General features: G+C 29.8%; 1 protein-coding gene across 1 annotated transcript in view; it reads right to left on the reverse strand.

The window, feature by feature from the left end:
* nAChRalpha6 (nicotinic acetylcholine receptor alpha6) overlaps positions 1–13,593 on the reverse strand; it is a 531,258-nt gene that overhangs the window by 39,850 nt on the left and 477,815 nt on the right. The gene's annotated exons all lie outside the window — the stretch shown is intronic.

The raw sequence follows: 13,593 nt of genomic DNA on the forward strand, positions 1-13,593 counted from the left end.
TGCGGACCTGAAACGTTACATACTGGGAAGTGGCACGATTGTGTCTAAAATTTAAATCTAGAAAGTGCCACGAATGTGACTAAAATTTCAATTTAAAACAAGTAAGTAAAAGAGCAAAAACATGTTTCTTTTAAAATTTCAATAATTTATATTTTTGGAGTGATTTTCGGAAGTGGGCCTTACATGGAAGCTATGACCAATTATGGACCGATCACCATGAAATTAGATCGTGTGATTTATGTCTATATTAAAGTTAACTATGTTGAATTTTGTGTGTATACCAACATTTTTAAGCGATTTATGCACGTTAAAGTGATTTTCGGAAGCGTGTCTATATGGGAGCTATGACTAATTATAGACCGATCATAACAAAATTTGGTGACATGAATTTAGTATATATAAAACTTATTTGGAGCAGAATTTGTGGAAATACATATATAAATTAAACATTTATGATCGATAAAGTCCAATTTCGGAAGGACATTTGTATGGGGGCTAGGTGAAATAATGGACCGATTTCAGCCAGTTTCAATGGCCTTGGTTCTTGGGCCGAAAAAATAATATGTACCAAATTTGATCGAAATATCTTCGAAATTGCGACCTGTACTCTGCGCACAAGGTTTACATGGACAGCCAGCCAGGCGACCAGCCAGCCAGACGGACGGACGGACATCTTTTAATCGACTCAGAAAGTGATTCTAAGTCGATCGGTATACTTTAGGTGGGTGTTAGACTAATATTTTTGGGCGTTACAAACATCTGCACAAACGCATTATACCCTCTCCACTATGGTGGTGTAGGATATAAAAAGACACGATTGTTTCTTAAATTTTAGTTTAGAAAGAGTCACTATAGTGTCTGAAAAAAACACGATTTTGTCCAAAATGTAAGCTGAAAATTCCACGATTTTGACTTAAATTTCAGTTAAGAAAGAGCCACGAATGCGACTAAAATGTTAGTCTGTAAAGAGTAACGATTGTGGCTAAAAGTTTAGTTTGGAGTTTTGTCTAATTTCATGATTCATTAGTTACAAGATATTGAGAAAGTACCATTCAAATAAAGAAATAATACAAATATTATCACCCCATTTGGATTATTATTCACTTAGAACAATATATATGGGGGATTTCATGTCAAATGAGCCTTGACTTAAAAAATCTATGGCTTTCGATCGGGATGAAATTTGCAACAAGTTTAGACCTATTGGATAGTAATTCGGACACAAGATCGGTCATCCCGTTCGGAAGACATTGATTTATAAAGTTAGTTCATGCTTAATTTCATGTTTCTGGAACTATAATTATAAATTCCTGAAAAATTATTGGGTAAATGACTTCAAAATAGGGGATTTTTTAAATTCTTTAGCTTTTATTTTGAAACATTTGTACAATATAAATTTTTCAAAGTATTGGCCACTGATAGCTATGATCTTTTCCAATCTTTCTGACAACAAATAAATTCCGAGCCAAAAGAACTGTTCATAATTGCAATTTTAGACAGTAAATGGAAAGATGTTCGAACAGGTACCATTAGGGAATTATTTGGGAATTCGAACATTCGTCATATCTTTAATTTTGATTTAAAATCTGTATAACGATAACAACATCATTAAATCCTTACTACTTCGATTTTTTATTGAGTTATTATAATCCTTCAATTAACCAATTGATATAAAAATGAATGTATTAGATTATATTTATGTGCATTGGCTAACATTTTGTATTAATTCTGATAGATCAGCTAATAAAATGTATGACTTTAATTGAAAAAATAAATAATCCTCCAGTGACTTTACTTAAACCCAATGCAGTACAGCTTGTTACCAAATAATTTAGTATTAACATATTTTATTCATATAAATTTGAAACTTCTGTTCCCTTTATTTTTTAAATCTCTCAGGCTTATCAGCCAACAAACTAAGGTATTTACTGTCAATGGCAACGAAAATCCTCAATTGTAATAAAACTTCTGTTACAAATTCATACATCATGGTGGATGGTGGAGCCCATGTTTTACTCATAAATATTTTTCACAAATCTCAACCAGTCAACAATGTTATAGTCACTCTCGTATTAACATAAAGTACTTGAATGTAGTCACAAAATAAGAAACCACATAAAACAGCAGAAAACTTTTTGTAATTTAAACTAACAACCAATTTTTGTTTGTTGTTTTGTGTGAGTTTACATTGTAAAAGGATCAAACTAAAAATGTAGAGTGGTAAATGTTGCACAAAAATGTTGGTCATTCCACTTGCAACAAGAAAATAAGAAAAAACAAAAAAAGTTACAAACTCAAAGCAAAAAAAAAAAAATTGGAAAAAATCTACATATTGCGTAGCAGCAACAATGTCAACATTGTGATAACAACTGTAATGACAGTCACAAGAGATTTTCGCCAGCCAACAAAACAAAACTCAAAAACTCGTTGGCAACTTTTCAAAAGGGCTTTTGGAAAATAATGCTGAAATGAATGCGACAACAGCGTTGAACATTTTCAAATTGAAAAAGTCTGCCGTACAAGAGAAAAAATTAATAGATTTTAATAACGACATCAATTGAAGTTTAGTTAAAGGATGGTTGAAAGAATGTTGTTAAATGGTATTGTGATTAGTAAAATTGCACTCAAAGGAAGAACATTTAATTTGAAAATTGTTTTAATAACAAGGATGTGGAACTAATCTTAGCTGAGAGTTATTCTGGAAAATATTTTAGAATTAAAACATTCAAGCATCAGTATCTAAGGTCTATCTATCTTTATTTATTTATATGAAAGGGTAACATTATTGAGTGACTGACTAATACAACATCGCCCAGTTGCTAAACTCAACAAGAGCTTACAAAATCATTGGGAGCTACTCAGTCAGCAATTTCAAAACGTTTGCAAGCAGCAGGATTCATTCAAAAGCAGGGAAATTGGGTACCATACGAATTGAAAGGCGATTACGCTATAAAAGAAAATTATTTCTGCACCGAGTCATTACTTGCGATGAAAAATGGATCCATTACGATAATCCGAAGCATAAGAGGTCGTATGTGAAGCCCGGGAAACCATCCGAATCGACCAAAATGGTCATATCTATTATGAACTGCTGAAATCTGACCAGACTGATACATGGAACCTGTACAGAACGCAACTGATTCGTTTGAAGAGAGAATTGGACGGATAACGCCCAGAATATACGGCCAGACATGAAACCGTAATATTCCATCATGACAACACTCGGCCACACTTTGCAATACCTGTTAAAAACTATTTAGAACGAAGTGGTTGGGAAGTTTTGCCTCACCCGCTTTATAGTCCGACTACTTTTTGTTTCGATCGATGCAGATCTCTCTATCTGGGATACGCTTCACTTTGGAGCAGAGTATCCGATATTGGCATGATTCTTGGCCTCAAAAGATGAGCAGTTCTTTTGGCTCGAAATCCATACGTTGCCGGAAAGATGGTAACAGGTCATTTCATAATTAAATCAAATATTCATTTGCTCAAAAACAAAATTTCTTGATATTTTCTATTGAATTTTGAGTTTTGAATTTGATTATTTTGACAATTGAATATACAGTTTTCGTTATTGGTTGAATTTCAAATACAAAAATTATTGAATAGATTATTTTCGTAATGAAACACAAAAAATAACAAAAATGTGTTTTCAATTACGAAAATTATCTATTCAATAATTTTTGTATTTGAAATTCAACCAATAACGAAAATTGTAAATTCAATTGTCAAAATAATCAAATTCAAAACTCAAAATTCAATAGAAAATATCAAGAAATTTTGTTTTTGAGCAAATGAATATTTGACTTAATTATGAAATAATTGAAACCAGTTCAATATGGGATAAATGTTTGAATTGAAATATAATTTTTTCTGTGTTTGTACAATATAAATTTATTTAAAGCATTTTGTTTTTGAGCAAATGAATACTTGATTTAATTATGAAATAATTGAAACCAGTTTAATATGTGACAAATATTTGAATTGAAACGGTTTAAGAAATAGTTTTTTCTGTGAATGTTTCAAAATAAAAGCTAAAAATTTTAAAAAAATTGTATTTTTTAGTCATGCACCTAATACCTTGGTATATTTGGAATATACCAGCCTCGCATCAAATGTGGTCCCAATGGGAAAAAATCCTAATATTCACATTTTTGGAAAATTTTTTTAAATATTTTTGTTGGGATTTATGGAATTCTTTTTCTGCAAAATGATGTAATTTTAACCATTTTACTATGTATAATTTTACATAGTCTACGTATGTTGCAATTTTCTTTGCGATATGTGAAATAACACGCATTGTATTTTATACAATTCTCATTCGAAGTTTCTCCAAAACCTCCATTTTAAGCTAACTTTTCGAACCAACCAAATTATTTTCACGGCGTGATATTGAATTTCTTTGTAATATCACAATATTAAAAATTTAATTACCTTTCCGATGGTACCAATTACAATTACATTTCCGATGAAATTGTACTGTTGGTCAGATAATATATTCAAGACCAAAGGCTAGTCGTATGAGTAATAAATAATTTTTATTTTATTAAATGTTACTCATACGTAACCTTAGGAAAAATTACATGGTGCACAGTGGTATAGAAAAGAAAGAGGAAAATATATTTGTAACTTCTAAATGTATAAGCCGATTTGAATGGAATTTGACATTCGCAAAGAGGAAGTGTAGCCTAGTTTAAATTTTGAATTTGGATCTCATATGCCTACTAAGGTCATGACCAGTTGTCCCCAAAGTAGGACACCTCGGGTATGTTACATTTTTAAAACTATCCTATTTCTTTAATTGTGTTCCGATTAGACATATAGAATCTACTCGTAGAGCACTACAAAAAATCTCAATTATCTCTTATAGCTTAGGAGATATACGCATTTGCAAATTAAATTTTAAACATTTTTACCCAGCCTACTCCAGTTTTTTGAAAACAGCGGTTCCAAATATTTCCCGTTTTTCTCTTATTTTCTTTTTATTGAACTAACAACAAATGTATATGTCAAATAAAAGCAGAATTATTTCAAAATCATGACGAAATTTAAAGTTATATGCATTTGAATTTAAAAAATCTAAAAAAGCCAATTTTTCGCTAGTTATTTTCTTTTTAAGTTATCTAAAAGAATTCTGAAAAGTTTTGTATAAGGAGTTTATACTTTTTGAAAAGTTAACTTTATGTAAAATATTTTAAATGAAAAAAACTTTGAAAATTTTTGATACCGAGGGGATCAGGTCCATCCAAAAAAACGATTTTTTTATTTAAAATTCTACTTTAGGGCATAAATCCTCAATTACCGCATATTCGATATCAAAAAACCGGCAAATCCCGGTATAACGAACGATATATTGCCATTCGTTAAATTGAAAAATTCGTTATATCGAGATGTTTTTTTTTTATTTTTGGACAACTTTTTCTATATTGGAATTTAACTAAACTAGGTTGGATGAACGATGTAACATTAAGAGGCATGAATATCGTCCAAATTTGTATATCTTTAGTAGTTTTTACTAAGTGTTGGTGTATTATACACGATTAATAAAAATAAAGGCTTCATTGTAAGAGATTTCGATTCGGAAAATGAAAATTAAACTCAGAGACAAACATTTTAAAAAAACAGATTTTGAATATTCTAAATTTACAGGAAACACTTAGTCACGATAAAATGTTTTTTTTTTCTTCAAAATACATGTTGAGAATTTTGTTATTCCATATTTCATTCATTCATCTAAATCTTAAATTTTTCTTTCAATGAAATTCTTCTACGGTTTCCCATATTGAATTCACGTGAATTATTGCCTGCTTCACAATATCGAATGAAAGATTTCGTTCGCATTCTAAGCGAAAGAAATATGATTTTGGATTCCCTAACTTCATATTTATGTGAAGGAATCAGATTTCTTTCGCTTAGAATGCGAACGAAATCTTTCATTCGATATTGTGAAAACAAGAAATTAAAACCACTATAGAAAAATTTTATTATTAACAACTGAAAAATTATTAACCATTGAAAACGGTACTGTAACGACTTATCTTCTTATTTTTACATTCTTTACTACTTTTGTTTTTATACTTTCTGTTTGTTATATTGAGCGTACGATTTTCGAAATATTCGCTATATAAGGTTGAGAACGCTTGAGAATTTGGTCGTTTGTTTGATTTTGTTTGTTTTTTCTCAAAATTCGTTATATCGAGCATACAATTTTTGCAACGTTCGTTATATAAAGTGGTCAATGTTACGAATTCGACCGTGCGTTAAATCCGAGATTCGTTATACCGGGATTTGCCTGTATAGTAACTTATTTTAGATGGCTTAATAGGTTTTTAATTATTTTGTAAAGGGTTCCGATAATGCCGCTGCTGGTATGGATATTGTAGTCGAAAAACTAAAAATTCCCATTTCTGGGATTTTTTAAAACTTTGAAGAGAAGAATCTATGTATATAACCGTGAAATTTGATTAAAAAATATTCATAAATAAAAATTTAATTTCAATTTGAAAAAAAAAAATTCAATAAAACTCATATTTTTCAATAAAATATTCTATGAGTTTTTTATTTGTCAAATGTTATTTATATTTATACCCTACACCACCATAGTGGGGAGGGTATAATGCGTTTGTGCATATGTTTGTAACGCCCAAAAATATTAGTCTAACACCCACCTTAAAGTATACCGACCGACTTAGAATCACTTTCTGAGTCGATTAAACGATGTCCGTCCGTCCGTCCGTCCATCTGGACGGCTGGCCGGCTGGCTGGCTGTCCATGTAAACCTTGTATTTTGATAAAATTTGGTACATATAATTATTTCGGCCCAAGGACGAAGCCTATTGAAACTGGCTGAATTCGGTCCATTATTTCACCTAGCCCCCATACAAATGTCCTTCTGAAATTGGACTTTATCGGTCATAAATGTTTTTTTATATATGTATCTCCACAAATTCCGCTCCGAATAAGTTTTATATATGCAAAATTCATGTCACCAAATTTTGTTACGATCGGTCCATAATTAGTCATAGCTCCCATATAGACCCGCTTCCGAAAATCACTTTAACGTGCATAAATCGCTTAAAAATTTTGGTAAACACACAAAATTCAACATAGCTAAATTTAATATAGACATAAATCACACGCCATAATTACATGGTGATCGATCTATAATTGGTCATAGCTCCCATATTAGGCCCACTTCCAAAAATCACTCAAAAATATAAATTTTAAAAGGAAAATGTTTTTGCTCTTTTACTTAGTGTAGGGTATTATATGGTCGGGCTTGACCGACCATACTTCCTTACTTGTTTTAAATAATAGAAAAAAATTTCCTATCCATTGATATATAACATGTCTACCTTATGATTTTACGTGGCAAATTTATTAGGATAAACTAAACATCCCGCAGAGAAGAATAGGGTGGGTAAAAATGTTGAAAATTTAATTTTTAAATGCAAATATTGATAGCTTCAATGAGGTTTTTTGTATTGCTCGACGAGGAGGAGATTCTAAGACCCGAGATGTCCAACTTTGGGGACCCCTGGTCGCTCCCCTGGTGGGCCCATGAAATATATTCGTTTAGAAGTTGCAGATTTATTTCCCTATTTTTGTCTATGCCACTGTCTGGCGGAGAAAAAGTTCAATTAATGATTAAATTGTTTGGCCAATTTTGTATTGTTGGTAAAAAAAAATCAAAATCCGGAACCAGATAGCTACGTATGATTATTAATAATTTGTTATTACATTAAGTATTACTCATACGCAACGTACTTTTTTTAATTAGCAAAATATAAACTGGTGAAGAAGTAGTTTAAGCAGTGGTTCAATAGAGGAGGAAATTGCCCGATTTAATTTAATCTTGTCTTCAACACTAGCATGATCTAAAATGTCATGGTTTGATGTAAATAATGGTATAAATACAGAGGTCTACACTTTGATACGTGAAAAATGTTAATTACACTGTCCAACAAATTGAGACTTTTTGATTGGAACAGTACAGCGACCCTATAATTCTTAAAGGGCATGTTGAGTAGATCATTTTTGTAGAATAAAATTATAGTCCTGCTGGTTTGAATTTTTTTTTTTTACAGTGGGTCAAAGTTTTAATTTTTTGATCGAATTAAGCGTAAAGGGCTCTATTTACAACTTTTGTGTCTTTGGTGAGCCCCAATGAAATTTTACGCCAAAAAATTTCGTAGAATATTTTAATACTTAAATGTCCTTTTTGAAAGGACTGTTTTTGATTTTCTCGAAAAAGGGGTCAAGTTGACCCCTAAACAGAGGAGATAGGGGGTTAAAATCTTCTACAAAAATGATCGCCATAAAATTCCACAATATAACTATGATAATAAGAATTCTCTCATATATAAACTTACAAAATTTAATGCTACCTTAGATCAAAAAATTAAAATTTTGACCCACTGTAAAAAAATTCAGACCAGCTGGACTATAAGTTAATTCTACAAAAATTATCTACTCAACATGCCCTTTCAGAATTATAGGGTCGCTAGTCTGTTCCAAAAATGCTGTTGGACAGTGTTATTATATGTGTTAGCCTAGACATAAACCTTTATAATTTTAGATGATTCGACGATGTTTTTGTTACGTGATTTATATGCGGATTTATATGCAAATGCATGTTTTTTCTCGAACTTGCAAATACAATGTAGACTAATTATCTATCCGAATCTCACATTTTGCTGCAAAATGGCATCGATTTGTTAGTGCATATTTTTGCATATTTTATTGATAATGCATATTTTGTTATATTTTACTTCAAAATGCATATTTGTATAAAAATATAAATTTTTGTCGTTAATGGGCAATACATGGTTTCGACAAAATTTTTTTTGTCGAATTTGTTATAGAAATAACAATAAATTTTATCGACTAACTTCTTTCGACATCGAGAAACTGGCATTAAGTTCTTCATTTCTTTATCAATAATTGAAAATAATCATTTCAAAACATTTTTCTTCAAACAAGTTTAGTATCAAAAATTCATTAAATGTGTAGAAAACATTCATATTTGTTTTCATTGCAAATTCGATTTATAAGAGATTTCGTTATCGAAAGATTTTGTAACTTCACCTACACAGTAACCGCTCCTGACAGTCATTTCCAAGCAGTACTAATTGCTTAATTGCTGGGTTATTACCAGGGTTTACAATTGCTACTATATTAGCCGTCAATTGCAGTAAATATACATTTTTATCAATCTGCATACTAAAAATATAGTTACTATTATAATTTTGTATAACTCTGCTAATATAAATTGCAGTTACTATTCATATATTACTATACAAATTGCAATGTTAGTTTGCAATTTCTAGTTTTCAAGTATGTAATACAAAATAACGATTATTCATTAGTGTAAATATTTTTGAATCTAACTGAGATATAGACTTGCATTTTTTTTGTAAGACCAAAAATTAAAATATCTAAACAAGAAAAAAAAATTTTCGGAATAAATGTGGATCAAATTGTTCCTAATATGTATTTGTAATCCTATTAAAATTTTGATAAAAATTTTAGTTTTAGAAACTCAATAAATATGTAATATGTAATAAAATCTTTATTTATTAGCAAAACTCAATGAAATTTTCAACGTTTTTTAAATTTGTCATTCCAAATTACAAAGTGTAAAAAAACTTTTCAAAAGGTCAAAAGGAATCCGACAATTCCTAAAAATTTAAGCGAAAATCCCGAAAATGGTATTTTTTACAATTTTAACCATAGGGTCTACATTTCCTTTGGGACTGGGAAAATACTTTGGGGATAAATAGGGAACACATCAAGGTTTTTAAAGCAGCTTTCCGTTTTTTGATCCCAACTTTGGGATTTTAGAACATGTGGCCCAAAGTTGAAATTTTTATCAAAAAATAGGTCAAATTCCGAAGGACGACAGGGCAATATGTTCAAAAAATAGGACATGTTTTTTATACCAAAATGTTCTCTGTAAGCTACCTTACAGAGAAACATAAAATTGTTATACATATGTTCTTAAAGAAAGTTTTTTTTTAATAAAAAAGAGTTAAGTCACCTTTTCATCCAAAAAACAGCAAAAATCTACTATTTTTTGAATTCTTAAATTGAAAATCGTTTATTTTTGGATCTATAATCGATATTACTCTGAAATATTTTGTATATTACTGATAATTTAGTTGTCTAACTAACAAAAAAAAATCGAGCCCGTTCGGTACAAAAGTACGACCTATGTTTTTAAAAAAGCGGACCAAGGTATGGCAAAATTTTAAAATGCCTATAACTCGAAAAGTATAAGAAATAAATAGCACATCAAGACATAGGCGAGCGCTTTCTAAACATATAAAACTCTTTGAAATCGAATGGGAAACAAAAAAATGGCACGTGTTTAAAAATGTTGCATGTCGAAGGTACCCTATTCTGAGCCCCCATAGTGCCGCCCCTGGGGCATTTGTAGGGCCCATTTCATTAATTTAAACTCGAATACTCCTTGGCTACGCCCGCGTCAAATATTATCCTGATCAAATCAGCCGTTTAGAAATGCCAGATTTATTTCAAAAAAATTATGATTCTGCCCAACTGTACATTGGGTGTGTTTACTGATATGTTGTTATGCACTTATCAAGAACAGCAACTGATAGAATCAATTGCAGAAATGTCAATTGTGCTATAGCACAACTACAGAAGTGTGTATTTTTGCTAGAAAAGTTTGCCAGCACAACAAAATAAAATGAATGGAGTGCAATATTAGCACTACAAAAAAACTGTGTGTGCTACTAAAGCACGAACATATATTTTGGTAGATATGCAATGGATTGGATATGCATCGTTTTCCAGAAGAAAAGTTATTTTAAAAATATTTTTGGAACTTTAATTGTTTAATTCCTGGTATAATTTAAAGAGTTCTAACTGCTGGCAACAATGTTTTGTATTTTTTGGACATTTCAAAATCCATACTTAATTATTTTTTGTTTCTGCACAAAAATATAAGTGCATATTTTTTAAATTTTTAGATCATATTTTGATTTTTTTGAAGCATATTTTAGGCGCATATTTTCCAATAATAAATGCATGGAAATCCGCCACCTACTGATAATTATTCTGAAGAAAATACAAAAAAATAGCCGTGTCTCCCAGTTTTGCCCAAAGTCATGCACTTTTTTATGGGCCGCCAAAGATTTAGGGCCTCATTGTCATTTTTGCAAAAAAAATTGATAATTTTCTCAGGCTCATATCTTGCTAGGGCTACAACTATGCCTTAGAGAGTAAATCAACATTCCTAACTGTTGGCAAGATATGAGTCTGAGAAAATGATCACTTTTTTGTAAAAATGACACCGAGGACCCAAATCTTTGGGGGCCCTTAAGAAAAAGTTCATGACTTTGGGCAAAACTTGAAGACACGGGTGTTTTTTTTTAGTCTCCATGACTCAAAAAATTACACAAAGTGTGATTAAATGTATTAGCCTAGACATAAACCTTTATAGTTTTATATAAATTTTTAGTAATAACTTATCATAAACTGACTGTTTTTCTACTCATTTACATATTTCCTTTTCTTGTCTTTTTTTAAATTTAATTCAATTAATTTGTTTATAAACCGTTTCCACGTTTAAAACTATTATTGTTTTGTTGATTAGTTTTCCATGTATTTCATGTAAGTATTTATTTGTATGTTGGCTAAACTATAAATGCAAGTGTAGAATGTTCTCACTAAAATTTAATTGTTTTTGGGATGTTTCTTTCAATTTTTTTTTAAATTTTTTTGGAAAAATGATTAAATTTTTGCTTAATGATTCCAAGAATCTGAGATGTATATAATTTTTTTTTTGATATTTGATAATCATGACATAATAGATGACAATGAAGCATCCTATTATGTGGAGTTGCAACTCTACCATCTACTGCGCGTAGTTTTTTTTTTTTAATAATTTTGAAATGAAATTTGAAATTTGATATTCAATTTTCATGATAAATTTTTTTCATATATGATTTAGTTTATGGTTTAGTTTATTAAAAAACATATTAAAAGCGTTTTATTTAAAATAGTTATTTATTAAGATTTAAGAGAATTTGTTTAGGAAAAAAGCTTTTTCGTTTTGGCGAAAAAAAGACTTTTTGTTTAGAATTTAAAGTGAGAAGATGTTTAAGTGCTTTATGGTTTAGTTTTAGTTTGGTTTAGTTTTATTTTTTTTAATTAAGTTTGTAAAGTTTTGATTTAAGTTTTTTTAGATTTTAAATTTTAATTTTTATTTAGTTTTGGTTTTTAGTTTTGAGTTTTAATTTGGAGTTTAGTATTTTTCATGTTATTTTTTTTGTTTGTGCTTAGAATTTGTATGAGTTTTATTGAATTGCTACGAGTAAATTTGTAAATTTGTAATTTTGTTTTTGATTTTAGTATTTTTGTGCGTTTTTTTTTAAATTTAATGTTTTCTTTTGTTCATGCTTTATGTTTGCTGGGTTATTTTTGGAGTTTAGTTGGTTTTTAAGTAAAAATGTTTGACTAATTTTTGTTTTTAATTTAAAATTTTTTATGTTACGATTTCTTTGTTTTTTTTTTGTTGTTGTTATTTTTCTTTTAATGTTTATGTACTTACATGAGAATTTTTAATGTTTTATATTTTTTTATGGAGTTTTTTTTAAGTGTTTTTATATTTACAGTGTATTTTTGTGTGTTTGGGTTTAGGATGAGGGGTTTTTATTTAACCTTAAATTGCAACTCTGTTTGAATACTTTTTGTATAAACAGAGTTGCAATTTGGTTACAGTATTTTGCCTTTTCGTAAATTAATAAATTTAATAAGATTTGTAAAAATTTTTAGACAATATGTTGAGATCATAACTAAGAATAAGGTTTGAAGTAGAATTTGTAAACTGCTAGATATTTTGTTAAATTGTTGAATTAGTCGGAATACAAATTATAGATATTACTACGGTTAATCAAGATACAATTTCTGAAGTTCATAAAGAAATTAAATAATTTCTTCTTCAAATTGAAGTAATCGATCTTTTGGTTCGAGACGTTGAGATAATTAGTCTAAAATCAAAGATTTTATGATATCATTTCTTAAATTACGAAAGTGTAGCTCTGCCTAAAATACCAATGTTTTAAACAGGAGCAATGTTGATGGATCTAAGTTAGTTGCTCGTATTTAGTGATTGCCTGATTTAATAATGCGGGATTTACAATAGGTGGCGTATCTTTTGAACGCGGTTTTTGTTTTTAATAACTTATATGTCATTTTGAATGAACATGTCCGTCATTTATTTTCACTTAGTTATTGAACATATGCGGGAAGTTTTGCTTTACTTCTTTAATTTGAAAAAAGAGTTCCGTTGAAGCATACATTTCCTCACCAAAGCTTATGGTGAATGTGTTCCATTTGTTTCAATGTGCGAGAGATGATTTGTTTGGTTCAGAAGTGAAGATTTTGACACCGAAGACAAAGATCGCACAGGCCAGCCAAAAAGTTTGATGACCAAGAATTGGAGGCATTAGTCCATGAAGATTGTTGTAAAACTCAACAAGAGCTTGTAAAATCATTGGGAGCTATTCGATCAGCTATTTCAAAATGTTTGCGAAATTGGATACCATACGAATTGAAGCCGAGAGA

Source organism: Calliphora vicina, chromosome 2 (genome assembly GCF_958450345.1).
Source record: "Calliphora vicina chromosome 2, idCalVici1.1, whole genome shotgun sequence".
Lineage (NCBI taxonomy): Eukaryota > Metazoa > Arthropoda > Insecta > Diptera > Calliphoridae > Calliphora > Calliphora vicina.